Source organism: Myotis lucifugus, unplaced genomic scaffold, assembly GCF_000147115.1.
Source record: "Myotis lucifugus unplaced genomic scaffold, Myoluc2.0 scaffold_4222, whole genome shotgun sequence".
NCBI classification, from domain to species: Eukaryota; Metazoa; Chordata; class Mammalia; order Chiroptera; family Vespertilionidae; genus Myotis; species Myotis lucifugus.
In genome coordinates, this window is record NW_005875270.1 from 976 (window position 1) to 7,611 (window position 6,636).

Genomic DNA, 6,636 nt, shown 5'->3' on the forward strand with positions numbered 1-6,636 from the left:
AGTTACTTGTTTTAGCTGTTAGAGCTCCTTTTCTCCTCCTCACCAGCCAACCTGGGCAAGGTTCCACAGACACTATTTTTTCTTATTTGTCCCCACCCAGAAGCCCTTAATCTATTCAGGGAATAAGAAAAATGCAAAGGTCCCCTGTATGAATCACTTGGAATTAATCAACAAACCTCTTAAAATTCTAATCAGCACAGGAGGGAGTGCTATAAAGAGAAAGAAGCAAACTTGTGGGAACTGGAAATGCAAGGAGTTGAGTTTTCCTTCTCATTCTTCAACAAAAATCCTGAGTTTACAACCTTTAAAATGTTATTATAAGAGTAAGATAACTGCATTACAAAAGAAATTGAAAATATTAATTTCTGATCCCAATAGCTCATTCCATAACTTTTTTCCTTTGGGTAAAAAAATTTGTAATTATTATTTTTTTATCATGTATGATTAAAAAAACACAGAGTTATAAACAAAAGAAGGGGAACACAGGACATGCACTCAACTGAAACATTTTGAAAAGGAAAATTGACAACCATTGCTTTACAATAAATATAGGATCTCATCAACAAGGTAGAACAATGAGGGATTAATTATCTTTTAAAAAGTCATAGGTAAACCAGCACAGTGGTTACAAACATGGATGTAGAGGCAGATGGCATGGTTTTAAAGCTTGCCTTTGCCACTGAGCTCTTCTTGCAATCTCAGGCAGGTTGCCTCACTTTCCTTATCTAAAAAATATGAATGCCAAGTGTGCCTACTTTATCAAGTGTTTATGATGGTTTAATAAGTTAATAATAAGAAGTACTCTAATAAGAACCTGTAATATAGCATTTGATAAAATTAAATTATTGTTATTATTCTTCAGTTTCTAGCACAGTATTTTTAAAATAAATACAAACCTACAAAGAAGAGAATTGTATTTCTAGTCTCTGGAAGTTTCATTAAATAAAGATAAATGACAACAGACCTGCCTTGAGACTAGGTCTAAGAAATTCTCTTCTCATATGCAAAATGCTTTTTAAGTTTATACCTACAGCTTGAGGATCATTTCTTATGGTTTAGAATTGAGGAGGTAAGATTTGTGACTGGCTTCCTCTGCAAAATATTTGTTCTAAAATGATTTCCTCTTTCCTCCAGGAGAGTATAAATAAGCTTTTTTTGTGTGTGACTATTTGGTTTTCTTCAAAACATGTTAGGCCATATATATCACAGCTGTATTCTCCATTTTAAAGATAGATGATTTCAAGTATCTCTTAATTGAGTAGCACTTTTTATTTAGATTTCCAGATAAGGCACAATAAAGGTTTTACATACAAAAAGGCTAGACTGCTTCCCATAGAACACAAGGCATTCCCAGGATGGGAAACTGGCCCCCATGTTGTTTGATAAAAAAGGAATTCCTAGCAGGAAGATATTTTTAGCGCAGTGGTTGGAACATCAGTTCCATCCACATTTCCTTAACACCCTGTGCTATATTCTCCCTCCAACATTCCAGGATTGGTCCATCACCCAAAGTAACCAAGAAAAGTCACTTAAGATTTTTCTCTCACAAGGAGAAAAAAAAAGCTATTGTTATTATATTAACATATGTTTCTCTTTCTTCATTTAATACACAACAGTATTTGGGCCTCTACTAAAAATTATCACACACACTAAGAGATGAACCAAGCCCTCCTGAAATATTTTGTTTTGTGACTGTAACATCAGTATGTTTAAATTAGATGTTTATTTCTGTCTACATTTTGGGTATGGCTCCTAGTGACTAAAAATTGGAATTTTGTGTTTGCTTTGTTGCATTTATTTCTCTTTATAAAAAATTGATTAGCTGACTTCTTTCTATACTGAGATCTTCTATAAAAGGTAAAATTTCTTTCTCTCTCTCTTTTTAATAGCATATAAAAACAAGTGAAGAAAGATATACTTTAAAAAATCTCTTAAGCAAAACCTTGGTCAATATATAAACTGATTATATATATATATATATATATATATATATATATATATATATATATATATATATAATGAGTGGCCAGATTATTATGACCACCTGACGTTTGTAGGCAAATTAGCTATAATTTCGCACTGAAGTTGCTAGAGGGCCAGGCCATTATAAACGTCTGAATAGCACAACATACCTAAGTATCATTGCTGATCAAGTTCATCCTACCATGTTGATGGCATATCCCAATGGAGATAGCTTCTGTCAACAAGACAATGTGCCATGCCATGGTGCTCGTATTGTGCAGGAGTGCTTTCAAGAACATGAGGAAGGCTTTACCTTGCTTAGGTGGCCCCCACAATCACCAGATCTCAATCCAATTGAGCATTTGTGGGACGAAGTTAAAAGAGCCATCAGACAGCTGGTCCCACAACCATTAAATCTCACAGAACTGGACAGTGCTATTCATCAGGCATGGTGTCAGCTTCCTCGCATCACCTTTCAACATCTTGTGGAGTCAATGCCAAGAAGAATCGCTGCAGTATTGAAGGCAAAAGGTGGCCCAAGGAAGTACTGATGGGGTGGTCATAATAATCTGGCCACTCAGTGTGTGTATATATATATATATATATATATATATATGGCTTATTTATATTATAATTACAATTGTTCTTGAACATCATTTGTAACATCTCTCCCCTTTCCAAAATATGCAATTTTGATTTAATACTAGGTTGATCATCAGCTTACCAAAATTAGATGTCTTTATATGTACAGACAGATATCAAATTTACAGGTCAGTAATTCAAATGAAAAGGAATAATTTTGAATAATTTTCTTTTGCCTAAAATACTTCTATATTTCAATAAACTTCTTACCAGATATAATTTCTAAGATATTATTAAAGAGATTTGCTGGATAGAAAATTTGGATTATAGGTAAGAATAGATGGAGACATTTATGTGTGTGTGTGTGTGTGTGTGTGTGTGTGTGTGTATAATATCTCTATATAAGTATATATAGATAGATATACACATATATAATGTTTTTCTAAAATTCAGAATTTGAAGGGTGAATATCATTCAAGGCCACAGCCTTTGAGTTGTAAAAAAGTCACTGAGTTTTATAGATTTGAGATTTAAGGCTTAAAATTCTCAGTTGCACTTTTAAAATTTGAAACAGTTGACCACCTGATTTTAAAAAGCATTTCATAATATTGTAGAAGTAAAATGACTCATTAAAGCAAAAATTTAAAAAGTAGACAAAAATAGATCCAGAGAGAAAGAAGCATCAAACAGACTGTCCAACCTCAGAGGGAAGGCAGGGGAGGGAAGGGGGGTAAGAGAGCAACCAAAGGACTTGTACGCATGCATGTAAGCAGAATCCATGGACACAGACAGTAGGGGTGTGAGGGCATGTGCTGAGGGGGGTGGGAATGGCTGGGGAGAGGTCAATGGGGGGAAAAAAGAAGACACATGTAATACTTTAAACAATAAAGAATAAAAAACCCCTGAAAACAACTAAAATAAGTAAATAAGTTAAAATTCAAGTTATTTAAAAACACATATGATTTGCATTAAGGAGAAAATGTAGCCCTGCCAACCATCTTTCCCTTTCAAATATTTATAGTACATTTTGAGGACATTAGGCAAACACTTAAATGCCAGTAGTTCATTATTTTTAAGAATAATTTTTTTCAAATGACTAACATCGAAATATAGATTGTTTTTTTTCTTAGGGCCTCAAACACAAAGTCTGTTTTATGGTTGACATGGACTCATTGCTATGAAGATTTTAAGTGTTCTTTTGGAAATTCTGAGAGTCATAGGAATTAAACTTTTCTTCTTCTGCTTGCACAATGTTACCTGAGAGCAAAACACTTTTTCAACTGTTGACTCCTTAAAATGTGTCTTTCCTTTTGTTTATAATACTCTTCTGGGCTCTTTTCCAGGATCTTGGAGCAACAAAGTTCTCTGTTTTGATCATGGATAGAGTGTTATTATTTTTATATTAAAATGAAGAACCTATTTGGTTGCCAGTAAAACTGGGCCTATTGTGGGGATACACGGACGCCCTGTCAGATGTACTAATCCCAACAAGGACATAAGGAGGAATACGGGGATGAATAAACACTCTTGCCTTTGAGTCCCCACTGAGGGTTAAGAAAACATCCTGGTGTGTCCATTTGTAGCTTATTGGTTTCCTGAACTAAATCAGGGATTAGGATGAAAGGTGTGGCTGGAATCACTTCCTGAAGATTGAGATTTCTGAAACTCAGAGGGATGGAGACCCAAGGTTCCCACAGCAAAGCCAGAAAAATAAATAAATAATAATTATGCCTGCACCGCTGGCATTTAGTCACTCCCCTGAGCATTGTATCTTGGGCCCGGTATGTTTTGTTTTCCTAGTTCAGGCTGTGACTGTTTAGCACAAAGAGTAAACACTTTGTTCTTGCTAAAATCATACTTATTTTCTGCACTCTACAGGTAATAAATAAGAATAATAACCATATCCTTAAAGTCCACTGAGGATGCCTTGTCTCTCTTCCTTGCTAGGTACCTGTAGGATAAGGTATTCTTCTAAATTGCATTTATGTATCAGGTAAGGATCAATACCTGAAATGTATTTAAAATAAAACACTGTCTCTCTCTGTGCCTGCTGAGAGATCTCTTTATTCTTCCTTTCACCTCATCATTGAAAAAGATATTCCAGAAGGATACATTTGTGGATTTTGTCAGAATAATGTTATGCTAAAGCTTTAATTAACCAAATCATTTTAGGGGGTCCCTTATCACAGCAAAATCTAGAGGGGCTTGAAGTCAGTCAGAAGCTTATCAATTGAATTCAACACATAAATAGGTACCTGTGATGTGCTAGGCTGGATAGCAGTTGCTGGAGGAGGGTTTAGAAATTTATTCCAGTTTCTAATTTCTCTCTATAGCTGGACCTCAACTTATTTCAAACATAAGGGTGCCCACTCTTTCAAGGAAAATATTCTAGAAGCTTTGAAATCTAAAAGATTTATATTAACTCCACCAGCAGCAGCTCATGTACAGAGCCTCAGGTTTATACATGAGCGTGGTCACCACTCACATGCAGCCGGTTATGCCAAGTTGTGGTGACTCATCCAAAGTACATCCAGGGGCACATGGTAAATGTCTAGCAAATGGTAACTCCTCTTATTTTCATTAAATGAGGTTGGGACCAGTATCCATACCCCAAAAGGGAAGGAACTCAAATTTCCTATACATCCTAAATAGCCACAGAAGTCATTTCTTTCTAAAGACATAGTTGACACTTTGAGCAGAGCTAGACTGGTAGTTGTCATAGAAATTCTGATAAGATTATGTGCTGTTCACTGTCCTTAAGAGGAGGACCCGTGCTAGACAAAATTGAGAAATTTACTTTGGTCTGTTATAGTCACCTTCCCATCTCCTATTCAGGTTCCTTTTGCAACTCATACCCTGGCTTCCTGGAAGCTTTGTTCTTGTCCCTAACATTGTAAGGTGGCCAATTTCAGTAGGAAACAAAGTCTCTGAGGTGTTGGCTGACACCTACTAAACACCTGCTAGCTCACCAGCTCCTCTGCATTTTAATGGGGTCTCTAGAACACACAAGAATTTCCAAAACCAGGGGAATCACGCCATTTTGTGAGGCAAACTCTCTTTCCTATAGCTACTTTCTCCCTCAGAAAGCTCATTTATTCTTACGACATTAATATCTATTTCTTTTCTTACACTTCTTAAAAACACGGGCCAAGGCTGCCTCTCTCCCAAGTTTTGGTTATGTAACTTCTTCATCAGTTTATTCTGTTCATTATGGAGATATCACATATAAGTGAGATCATGTGATACTTGTCTTTGTCTGACTACTGGCTTATTTTGCTTAGCATAATACTCTCCAGGTCCTTCCATGCTGTCTCAAAGGGTAAGAGACTCCCCCCCTCCTTTTTTTTTATCAGCTGCATGGCTATGTAACTTCTTAATGAACATTTCAATTGGTTCAACAGATATTTGTGGGGCATCTCTTACGTATCAGGTAAGGACCAATACCGGAAATGTATTTAAAATAGACCAGTCTCCTTGTGCCTGCTGAGAGACCTCTTTCATCTTCCTAATAATTTTGTACAAAGATTTGTCATCAAGTTCCACCAATTCTTCCTCTAAAGAATGACCATTACTGTGTACTCAGAAGATACACTAGTTGGCTCTCCCAGAAACAAGAATCTTAAAGCTCCAAGGTGCTCCGTGCAGCACTTGCACACTGATCTCCCCTTTCACCTCATCACTTCATCACTTCACCTCAGTGGCTGTGGGATCAGCCGTTTCACAGCTCTGTGATCTCCATAAGTTCATTAACTTTAATCTTGGTTTATTCATCTGCAAAATATAAACAGTAATACTGCTCTGCCTCCCTCACAGGATTATTGTAATGATGAGTTGAACTGGTGCATGGGAAATAATTTTATATATCTTATTGACTTATATTACACTGATATGAATATTTAGTCTTTTTATATCGAAGTCAGACAGACTTGAGTTCAAATCTTGAATTCTCCACTCATTAGTTATGTAATCATTAGGTAAATTACCTAATCTCTCAAAACCACAGTTTTATCATTTATGAAGTGGAGATGTTAACCTCCCTGCAGCTTAGTGTAAGGATTAAATGGAGAAACATTTTGGAAGGTACCAAGGACT